The 12783-nt window shown below is 33.6% G+C and overlaps 1 long non-coding RNA gene across 1 annotated transcript; it reads left to right on the top strand.

The window, feature by feature from the left end:
- The first annotated feature begins 2540 nt into the window (after nucleotides 1–2540).
- Nucleotides 2541–12261, top strand: LOC127721439 (uncharacterized). The gene is made up of 3 exons (XR_007991255.1): nucleotides 2541–2628; nucleotides 10809–10932; nucleotides 11791–12261. It is a non-coding gene; the product is annotated as an uncharacterized LOC127721439 (long non-coding RNA).
- Nucleotides 12262–12783: the final 522 nt, after the last annotated feature.

The raw sequence follows: 12783 nt of genomic DNA on the forward strand, positions 1-12783 counted from the left end.
GAAGGTATAAAAAACGGTTTTGATACCATGGTGTCGAAAACAGAATTACCTACAGTTGAATGTAAAAATCTACAACACATTTCCGAAATCCAGACAGCGTTGATATTATAATTAAACAAGAGGATGATAAATGTTATCTAATAGGGCCATTTAAAAAGCTCCCTTTTGATAGGTATCGTGTGAGCCCAATAGGTATAGTGGAAGGCAAATATTTAGGGAAAAAGAGACTAATAGTTGATTTTTCGTCTCCACATGAAAGTCAAGATCATTCTAGTATTAACGATTATGTAATGTGCCTGTCCGAAGACAGGAGTTTGTAATTCAGTGGTTGTCGTATGTTGCTGTGTTACGTTAAATTTTTTTGTACATTAATTAGGCGGTACGTTTGAATTGTTTTACATTTGTCATGTCAGGGCCCTTTATAGATGACTATGCGTTATGGGCTTCGCTCATTGTTGAAGGACTTACGGTGAACGATAGTTGTTAATTTCTGTGTTATTTGGTTTCTTGTGAAGAGTTTTCTCATTGGCAATCACGCAATATCTTTTTTTTTATATGGGAACCTTTTTTCAGGCAAAAATGGCACACCCCTGCCAAATTTATCTAATAATTAATTAAAATGTTTAAATAGTCTTGTGCATTTAAATGATATTATCTACACTCATTATTTCAATTAAAAATTAAAATATATCATTTTTCTGAAATTGCATGTCTATGATCAGGGTAATTTAAATAGACAAGTCATATTACATGTATGAAGGGAAAAATGCAATACTGTCTTTCTTATTTAAGAATAAGTTTGAGTAAAAAATAATTACTTAAACAAGTAAAAATATAATGTACGTAACTTTACAAGTTTTTCAGGTCAATTATAATGTTTAAATAGTCTTGTGCATTTAAGGGGTATTGTCTACACTCATTATTTCATAGTAAAATGAAAATATATCATTTTTCTGAAATTGCATATCTTTGATCAGGCTAATTGAAATAGACATGACAGACAAGTCATATGAAGGCAAAATTACAATACTGTCATGACTGTCTTTCTTATTTAAGAATAAGTTTGAGTAAAAAAAATTTACTTAATCAAGTAAAAATATTATGTATGTAACTTTACAGGTTTTTCAGGTCAATTAAAATGTTTAAATAGTCTTGTGCATTTAAGTGGTATTGTCTACACTCATTATTTCATATTAAAATGAAAATATGTCATTTTTCTGAAATTGCATATCTTTGATCAGGCTAACTGAAATAGACAATTCTGGTCATATAACATGTATGAAGGGAAAATGACAATTCTGTCGTTCTTATATAAGAATAAGTTTTGAGTAAAAAAAATCTTTAAAAATATAATGCATGTAACTTTACAAGTTTTTCTGGTCAATTTAAATGTTTAAATAGTCTTGTGCATTTAAATGATATTATCTACACTCATTATTTCAAATTAAAATTAAAATATATCATTTTTCTGACATTGCATGTCTTTGATCAGGCTAATTTAAATAGGCAAGTCATATGAAGGAAAAATTACAATACTGTCTTTCTTATTTAAGAATAAGATTTGAGTAAAAAAAAATTTACCTAAACAAGTAAAAGTATTATGTATGTAACTTTACAGGTTTTTCAGGCCAATTAAAATGTTTAAATAGTCTTGTTTATTTAAATGATATTATCTACACTCATTATTTTAAATTAAAATGAATATATAACCCCGCTACACTCTGTATGTTTGTGCCTGTCCTTAGTCAGGAGCCTGTAATTCAGTGGTTGTCGTTTGTTCATGTGTTACTGTAATACATTTTTTTTTTTTTTTGTTCACTTTTTGTACATAAATTAGGATGTTAGTTTTCTTGTATCAATTGTTTTACATTGTCATTTCGGGGCCTTTTAGAGCTGACTATGCAATATGGGCTTTGCTCATTGTTGAAGGCTGTACGGTTACCTATAGTTGTTAATTTTGGTCTTTTGTGGAGTAGTCTCATTGGCAATCATGCCATATCTTCTTTTTTTATATATATCATTTTTCTGAAATTGCATATCTTTGATCAGGTGAACTGAAATAGACAAGTTATATGAAGGGAAATTTCAATAATGTCTGAACTAATTTAAGAATGAGTATTGAGTTTTTTTTTTTTACTTAAACAAGTAAAAATATTATGCTGGTAAAAAGGGGTGGGTCAACATCCTAATTAATTGGTATATATATGGGGATGTTTCAAAAATATGGGTCATGATTTTATAGACAAGTCGTATGAAGAGAAAATAACAATACTGTCTCGACTTATTTAAGAATAAGTATTTTGTTTTCTCTATATTAAAGTGCATTGGGTTTGAAATTTCATGTTGATCTGGGGTATATTCTACATTTTCTATATTGATACCACATCTTCATATTGATAATAAGTCACATGAAGGGAAAATTTCCATACTGCCTTAAGAATATATAAGTATTGAGTAAACAAAAATTAATTGAACACAATGTCATTATTTATTGTAATATTAATATAACACAATTTAAGAAAAAAAATTAACATTTAAATGATAAACCTTAAAGATATTGTGGTATAATCTTGTTATTTTCAATTTTAGAATAAGTGAAAAACATGCAGGAACAAGACAATGCAGATGGTAAGTTAAAATAAATGGATGGACGGTCTATAGGTTTTAATATATGGGGTGATGTTTTTTTTTTATGTCCAGTTTCATATTCAGTACTGGTCATGATATTGAGAGATTATTTATGACCCTGCTTTGTACAAGAAAGATTGGCGTTCATACCATACTATCAAGTCCTCATCTGAAGACCTTTGGTTTCTGGACAATAACAAGTTTAGTAAGATGCCAAATTGTTTTTATATGCCCGTTTACGGGACGTATTATCGTTTACCGTTGTACGTCTGTCCGTCCGTCATCAACATGTCGGACAGTAACTCAAAAACCCTTATGCATGAAACTTTGGTTAATTGTTTATGTCTATTGACGTGAGCTCCCTTTCGTTTTTTTTATAAATTTCAGATTTACCATTTCAGAGTTTTGGGGTTTTATTCATACACCTTATCGCTATTTGTCCGCCATTACTGGACATCACAAAATTTCCCGTAAAATTTTGACGTCATAATAGAAAATATCTGACGCAACAATGGAAAAGTGATTGTTGTATGACGTCAAAAGTTCAAGCGGGACAGATTCTTGGGTTAAGCGGGAATAGCGATAAGGTGTATTAAAAAGGGGGGATTTTCCAGTTTTCAAACAAGAACTCAAGAATGCTTTCACCAACTTGCAAGAAATTTTGGTGAATTGTTTATATCTTTTGACATGAGCTCCGTATCGATTTTTATAAATTTTAGATTTTACGTTTCGGAGTTATATGGTTTTATTCATAAAAAAGGGGGATTTTCCGGTTTTCAGACAATAACTAAAAAAAGCTTTCAGCAGTTCTCATGAAACTTTGGTGAATTGTTTATATCTGTTGATGTAAGCTCCCTTTAGTATTTTATAAATTTTAGATTTTACATTTCTGAGTTATGAGGTTTTATTCATTAAAAAAGGGGGGATTTTCCAGTTTTTGGACAATAACTCAAAAATGCTTTCAGCAGTTCTCATGAAAATTGGTGAATCATTTATATCTGTTGATGTAAGCTCCCTTTAGTATTTTATAAATTTAAGATTTTACAAATATTCAATTACAATCATAATTCAGACCTGTATCACCGTGTATCATCGTACAGCGGATATAGGTACTTACCAAGTGGGCATGATCGATTTTGAGCTGACACAGAAACGAAAATCTTTGTTTTGTTTTATCAACATTCAGTGCACATTTCTCAACATCTGAAATTCCTGCTCCAAAATAATTTTCACATCGATTTTTTCCTATTTATAAGACAACTTTGATATTCTAATAAGAACAATTAACTTGTTAATGCGCAAATAGTTGTGAATGTCAACACCAACTTTTAATTTCGATACAATTGTCGAGACATTTACATGTTTTATATGAAAGAAAGCTAATACATGGCAAAAGTAATAGTTACCAATCATAAACCTACCTGTGATAACCCATTCCTTGAAACTTTTTGGGTAATAAACGAGTATGAAAATTTAGTTTTTGTGTACGGTGTACAGCAACTTAACTATGCACCGTACAGAAGGATTTATGTGGTCAGCTAAACACCGTACACAACGCTTCTTTTTGTAATAAAATAGCGAAAAAAACATATGCATGAAAGATTTCAATGCCAATTATTGAAACACCTATACCTATTAAACACACACAGTTGCCTTCTACCAGAAAAAGAGTTGCAATGAAAATAGAATTATATCGGATGAGACGAGTGCCAACTTCTTTGACAAGTATTTGTACATGTTTTTAGTAATCGTTCTTGTTTTGGGAAAATAATGAGATATCTCCAATCATCAACCTACGACCAAATCATTTCTTAAAACAACAATTATGTTTAGATTGAAGTACACATTGATATTATGTGAACAAAACAAAGATTTTCGTTACCGTGTAAGGTCAAAATCGATCACGCCCGCTTGGTTAGTACCTATATCCGCTGTACTGATGATACACGGTGTGTATCAAGCTTGAATATTGTGTCCATTATTGCCCCAACTGTTCAGGGTTGGACCTCTGCTGGTGTATCCAGCTGCGCTCAGCGAAGCAGTTTATTCTGTTTCCTCTGCTAAGCTGGTCCTATCATTTATGATTTCGGGTCTTGTAAAGCATTTGGGCCTGTCCTAAGTCAGGAACCTATAGGTTTTGTTAGTCTTGTATATTTTTTTACTTTTAGTTCATCTCAGTGTTTCGAAGTGTAGAGTGGCGTCCATTTTCAGAATAAATATTTTTAAGTCTCTTCGTTTGGGAAGACTTATTGGTTTAGCTCACTTCTTCTTCTTCTTCTTCTTCTTCTTCTTCTTCTTCTTCTTCTTCTTCTTCTTCTTCTTCTTCTTCTTCTTCTTCTTCTTCTTCTTCTTCTTCTTCCGCCGCTTTTAAATTTGAACTTGTCCGCACCCGTTCTCCAAAACCACTTGTCAGATTAACTTAGGGTTTCACAATATGTTACACTAACATGTCTAGTGGTGCAATCAGGGTTTTGTTTGTGCAATGGGGTTTATAAAGGGGTACTTTGAGGGGCAAAAAGAAAGGAGGGTTTTACTATAGAACCCTATGGGATTTTATTTTTTTTAATTTTCAAATGATTATAAATTGAAAACCGTTTGTGATAGACACAATCTTTTTAATTGAAAATGTTCTAAATGATAAAGCACATTAAATGAAATACAGGGTTAGTCCCCAGGGGTCACCCCCACCCCCTGCCATTTAAAAAAGTTCTAATATCTTGTAAATGGTCGAAATCCCCACCCCTAAACCATATATATTCTGGTTTGTCATGCTAAGCTGGTTTGAATGATATACAGGGTTAGTCCCCAGGGGTCATCCCGACCCCCGCCATTTGAGAAAATTCTAATATCTTGTAAATGGTCGAGATCCCCACCCCTAAACCATATATATTCTGGTTTGTCATGATAAAGCACATCAAATGAAATACTGGGGTCACCCCCACCCCCTACCATTTAAGAAAGTTATAATATCTTGTAAGTGGTCAAGATCCCCACCCCTAAACCATATATATTCTGGTTTGTCATGATAAAGCACATCAAATGAAATACAGGGGTCACCCCCACCCCCTACCATTTAAGAAAGTTATAATATCTTGTAAGTGGTCAAGATCCCCACCCCTAAACCATATATATTCTGGTTTGTCATGATAAAGCACATCAAATGAAATACAGTGTTAGTCCCCAGGGGTCACCCCCACCCCCTGCCATTTAAGAAAGTTCTAATATCTTGTAAGTGGTCAAGATCCCCACCCCTAAACCATATATATTCTGGTTTGTCATGCGAAGATGGTTTGAATGATATACAGGGTTAGTCCCCAGGGGTCACCCCACCCCCTGCCATTTAAGAATGTCCTAATATCTTGTAAGTGGTCAAGATCCCCACCCCTAAACCTATATATTCTGGTTTGTCATGCGAAGATGGTTTGAATGATATACAGGGTTAGTCCCCAGAGGTCACCCCCACCCCCTGCCTTTTAAGAAAGTTATAATATCTTGTAAGTGGTCAAGATCCCCACCCCTAAACCATATATATTCTGGTTTGTCATACCAAGATGGTTTGAATGATATATAGGGTTAGTCCCCAGGGGTCATCCCGACCCCCTGCCATTTTAGAAAGTTCTAATATCTTGTAAATTGTTGAGATTCCCACCCCTAAACCATATATATGCCTGTTCATCATGTCTCGAACATTTGAAAGACTTATACGGTCAGTCCCCAGGGGTTCCCCCCACCCCCAATGTTCTAGTATCTTGTAAATGGTCGATATCCCCACCCCTAAACCATATATATTTTGGGTTGTCATGCCAAGATGATTTGAATGATATACAGGGTTAGTCCCCAGGCATCACTAATGGGAATTACGAATTGTGGGAGCTTCGTTTAGGAGACTTCGAAACAGCATCCTGTTACAATCATTTCTTGTTAGCATCGTTTTAGTATTTTTTTAACAATCCTTGAAATTGTGCAGTTTATAATGTGATGTCCTTCATGTCCTGATGCCATGTATGTTTACCACTTTGTTTTCAGATGACTTTCCTGAATCTGCTTTCTTATCACTTCTTGCTGAGCATAATGACAATTTGTTACATTAGCCACCACTAAGAAACATTTGCAATGTCTGCTTTTAACAAATAGCACATGAACATATTGAAAGATATCTGTCGCCTATGTAATGGAAGCATAAACCAAAGAAAACGATACCAAAAAATCAATTTTGCAGAAGAAATCTTTGTTTTAATGAAAATAGATGTTAAAAATGAATGTGAACAAGTTCATCAACAATTCATTTGTAACAATTGTTCTCGCAATTTGTATAGATATAGAGACACAAAAGTTAGTATTCCTTAACCTAATTTAAGTCCTAAAACGTTTGTACCACATTCTGAAGAATGTGAACTATGCAGTCCAAGAAAAACTCCAAAAAAGAGGTCGTCCAAAAAAACGGAAGACAGATGATGCTTTGTCTGATCCAGTAGAAACCAGGATAAAAACAACATGTAACAAAATTGAAGACATAACAAACAGTACAGCAGTGCAACAGTCAGGTCAGACAAATAATGATGCTTAGGTTGACGAAAAGACCATTGTACCTGGTGCTATATCTCAGAATGAAAGTTATTGCACAGATGTTGAAACATTTGACCTAGCTGCTGATGTACCAACAGTGCCGAAAACCTTATCTTTGATACCAGAAGAAACAAGGATGTCCCCTTCAAGCAGTAAGAGTCCAGACCAACTAATAACAGTAACAGGACAAACAAAAAAACATACCCATATATCTGATGAATCGTCTCAAGAATGGAGTTTACAGAGTGATTTGAAATTATTTGAACCTCCAGAATCAAATTTAACAATAGAACAGATAACTTCAAGCAATTTAGTCAGAGTGGAAAACTTACCCTTTATTGGTGCTGAAAATGATAAGAAAACCACAACAAATGATAATCAACTCAGCAGTGTAGACAGTGCATCTGAAATGAAAGGTCATTTTGATCAATCCACTTTTAAATCAAAAGTGCCTTAGGTAGAAGAACCTATTGGCAATTATTTGATTGACCTGACAGAGGGGGGTGTACAAGAGGAAAATATTGGCAGCAACATATCTGAACAGAAAAAAATATCACCAACCATGGATGCAGATAGTTTGATGGAAGAATTTAAAGTTCTAATTTTAAATGCACCGAAAAGTCAAATTGAAAGTCTGCTTTTTAAATTCTTGGACATGCTGCCTCCGGAAACAATGTCTGTATTATGCAACTGCATAGGCAGGAAACAACAGAGGAATATTTCTGAAGACGCAGATTCATTTTCACTGCTTTATAAAGACATGGTTGCTATGTCAAATTTCAGCATATTGAAATGGTTAAATCATCGTAATGGGAGTGTTTTGTCATATTTGTTAGGTATTCTTGGAAATGAAATTTCAGATAGCGTTCCTGTTGATCTTGAAAAGTTATTCTCTACTGATCTTCTTTTGGTTTCACGTGCATTGGAGCAATTGTATGCTTTAAGTAATAAGAAACTTATATCACCAGTTTCCATTTTAATGAGTATATCAGCATATGCATTCACAGGAAGTAAAGTAGTCGTTGATATGATTGGTAACACAAATCCTTCTGGTCATTACAAGACAATTGCAAATTGGTTGAAGTACCAAGGAAGTCAACTACCAGTAATTCCAGCCTGTGATTTGATGAATGACTTTGATAATGAACAAGTCATTGGTAAGACATATTCAATAAAGCCACGAAATAAGGTTTCAGTATCTATTATTACAAACAAAGGATATGTCCAATTGCTCTCCAAAGAAAATATGCAATGTAAACCAGACCTAAAACCAGAAATGATAATGAAGCCATTAAGAGATATTGATCAAACTGAGGAGGGAACAATTGAAAAAGACACAGGAGAATGACAAATTGAAGTCTATCATTTCAGACATAATTGATCAGGATGGTGAAGACTACATAAGAATGGAAACCGAACACAATGAACAGTTGTATCACCATATTAACCATGCCATACAAATTGTTTTTAAAGGATCAAAAAGAGAATGGTGAAGATTTTACAGATTCTATAGACGATTTAGTTAAGAAGAATTTTAACAAGGAAAATGACATAACTTGCAAAAATTGTCAAACATTAAATGAAAAACTGAAACGAGTTTGCATTGGCTGTGGGGAAAGAGAGGGTATCAAAGAAGTTAAAGCAATACAAAAAGATAAAAAATCAACTCAACCAAAGAAAGAAATGATACAGAAGATTGTTTTTGAGCATGATAAAGAAAAGACAGACATGAAAGATACGACTGAAGTACATTCAGAATTTTCTCAGTTTGACCATGTAACATCAAATCATCAAGGAAAGCATGAGTTGTTTTTGACCGATCCTGTATTTTGCAACCCTAATAGCAGTTTGTCAGTTGCTAGAGTCTTACGAAAGATTGGAGCAGAGAATGACATACTTCGATATGGTGGTAGAAAACGACATTGGACTTTTATCTGTTGTGATGGCCTTCCATATATGATCATTAGGAAGTTAAAGCAAGAAGCAGGTATTTGTGTATTTGCTGATTGCAACAAATCCTTTTTAACACTTGAAGAATATAACAAACATGCTAATCAGTCTCATCCTGATGAGCAGAGAAAATATGTCTTTGAGTTTGATTGGTTATACCTCAAGATTGGTCTTGGACATTATGAGATGAATCTGATAAAGTCTTTCTTTGAGCTGAACTGGGTACCATTTCTTGAAGCAATGTGTGAGGAGATGGGGTTTGTGTCGGATGCATCTAAACTATTTGCAAAGAGATGCAAAGACCACCATAAGAGTTGGCGTCTCCTTCTCATTTTCCATCTTGGAAGTCTACAAGAACTGGTTTTACCATATGTACGCCATTGCTTACTGCTGAAATCAACACCTTCTGCTAAGGGCTTTCTAGGTTTTAATTCTAGATTTTATAGTTCTAAGGAGTATCCTAACCTAACATATTTAATTGATCAAGTTGGTAAATACTCCCAAGGAATAATTAATCTTCGAATGGCTACACGTAGGAACAATGCATCATTATTGAGGAGTTCAATGTACATGACAAAAGAGTTGTTTCATGGAAGGCAGCACCCTAAGTACCAAATTATTGAACTGTATGATGCCATTCAATACAAAATGATGCCAGAAGATGTTAGACAGCTGTATGATGATTACTCATCAATAACAACTAGCGGCAATTATTCCCTAGGAGAAGATTTTGACTTCGTTCTTGAAGAAAAGAATAAGCAGCTGAAATCATGGATACCAAAAGGTGTTCCCACTGATGAAATTTGGCAGACTGTATGTAGAAATAACACCCTACTGGAGAATATCAAAGACCGCTCACTCAGTGTATTAGGATTATCTTCATCAAAAAGTGGTACACACTCTTTGGGTATTGATGATGCTGTTCTTGCTTTTAGAGTTCTCTTAAGGAAATCCAATTACTTAGGTAAACCAACAGACCACACTTCTATTTCTGGTATGGCTCTTGATGAAGGGTTGATAGGATGCACACAGGCCGCATTGGGAAAAAGAATTCATATTATAAAAACAGAATTTCTAGGTTTACCCTTACAACCCGAGCATTTCATATTCGACATCCTGTTCCAGTCACACCTTTTGAGAGAGAGAAATTATATAGTACCAGCAATATGACCATCAAAGAACTTATTCATTTCTTTTTAAATAATGCATGATATATTTCATGTATTTTGGCATCATATACAACCATAAAAGTGTGGCTGCAATGCATGATTATATATCTTTATTCTTCATTATTTTGAAAATGAATGCCGCTTGACTGTGAATTAGATTTGTAATATTGTACCCGTTTACCCATAATTTAACAAAATCGTTTTGAGCATCATACATATCATGCATGTCATTTGTTCATCATATGGACAATAAATGTGCTTTTTTCCTGTTCTTCATTTAAAAACAATTAAAATTTAATTTGAATTGATGAACAACTAAAAAATTATGATTTTGTGATATTGTTATATATATTTGCATGCTTTATTCCTACATCTGACATTGTCTTAGACCTTATTTTCAGGCCCACAAAAGTAATTTTTCATATTCAACTAAAAAATGTGCATGTGTGTATAGAGTGAAACCTGTCTAAACCATTAAACATTATTCTGTTTTAGATCGCATGTGGAATGAAGATTCCTATTTTTCACTGCAATTGGCAAGCATGTGTATTTTCCTTATTGTAATGTTGATATTTTTGCTGGTGATCCAGCGAAAACTACGCATTAATTTGCAAGCAAGGTATTTTAATCTGAGATTTTCCATAAACATGAATGTGGGCAGTGATCTACTTTTTTGTGCATGGTTTGCATGTGATTTTATACAGACTAAAGTGCTAAATATATATATTTATACAGAAAGGAAAATTCAAGTGAATTCCTGCACTCCCACATTCATAGCTATTAAGTTTTAAAGATGAACAAAAATAACACTAAAAAAAATCACTTTCATAATTAAAATTTTTAAATTGTAATGCTTTACACATTGACACTGCTATCTTTAAATGGAATATGCAGCATGATTGTTTATACTAAATGCAAATAATCTAAATTCACTTTTATGTTACGCTTATGATAAAAAAGGGTTAAATTATATTGTTTTTCATCTGTGCGGCTGTCTTCGTCAATCCTGAAGCAGGTGAAAGTAGTTCTGATGTCACATATACATTTTGTTATCTATGAAAAAGAGGCAAATCTGATAGCAGCAGATAATCAAACCCTGTTAATTAAACATATTTTTTTTTTCATCAGTGTTTAAGCTATGAGTGATGTTGATCATCAGTGTTTAAGCTATGAGTGATGTTGATCATCAGTGTTTAAGCTATGAGTGATGTTGATCATCAGTGTTAAAGCTATGAGTGATGTTGATCATCAGTGTTTAAGCTATGAGTGATGTTGATCATCAGTGTTTAAGCTATGAGTGATGTTGATCATCAGTGTTTAAGCTATGAGTGATGTTGATCATCAGTGTTTAAGCTATGAGTGATGTTGATCATCAGTGTTTAAGCTATGAGTGATGTTGATCATCAGTGTTTAAGCTATGAGTGATGTTGATTATTGCTTTTTCATGTTCGTTTCTTTATTATTCTCTTGATTTCAGTTTCAGAAACCAGGACCCAGAATATTAGACACAGAAAAGAGAAACCAGGGGTGCTTAAGACATATTCAGACAAAAAGGACAAATTTACTTGCAGGATTAGTGCGTTAAATGCTTCCAAATCTAGGATAATGTTGAAATTAAAAAAATTGCTATGAAGTTGGAAAAAGAGCAGGTTTACGAACCTGTTGACACTCTATTCATTATAAGGAAACGGGGAACACATCTATACAGATGTTTTGGTTATGGGGAGCTCCGGGAGAGGTTTATAAATGGTGAAGTTCTCACAGACTATCCCCCGTATGCTAATAGAAAGGAACAATCCATGCCGGAGGTGGAGAAAGATACTAAAGTAGAATTTTTAACACCAGGGAAAGACCCTTTCAGTTTCAGCAGGGGTAGTGCCAAGACCCTTGCTGAAAGACAAAAGGACCAACTAGACAATTTGCCGATCAGGATAGCTCCAGATGAAGTTAATGTGTAAGTAAAAGTTATCCTTCATTTAATAAACATTATTTTGAGGTTGTAGATTGTTATGTTGATTTGTTTGAATAATTGATTTCTAGCATGTCCAAAATATTGTAAGGAATTGAAATAATTTGCTGTTACACATCAATAATAAAGCACAGAAATATTTCTTGTTTAAACTCTAAAATACTCTAATTTGGGTCATCAATATGCTCAACTTTCCACTTTATTTAACATTGCAATTATTTGGATTAAAGTGTCACTGATAAGTTTTGTATAGACGAAACGCATGTCTGGCGTAAAAAAAGTAAAAGCCTAGTACCTTTGACGAGTATTAATTGCTGTTGTTCATCACTCTTCTGTTGAAACTTGTTGTAACTTCCATTAAAGACTCCCATTTAAGTCTTGATTATGCATGTAATAGAAATCATTCAAATAATTATAGAATTTCTTGAACCTTTAGTTTTTTTGGTTAAATTTTATTTAAATCCTTTTTTGTATGATGTTTCAGATATAAACCAGGACCAG

The sequence above is a fragment of the Mytilus californianus genome, unplaced genomic scaffold (assembly GCF_021869535.1).
Source record: "Mytilus californianus isolate M0D057914Y unplaced genomic scaffold, xbMytCali1.0.p SCAF_12, whole genome shotgun sequence".
NCBI lineage: Eukaryota > Metazoa > Mollusca > Bivalvia > Mytilida > Mytilidae > Mytilus > Mytilus californianus.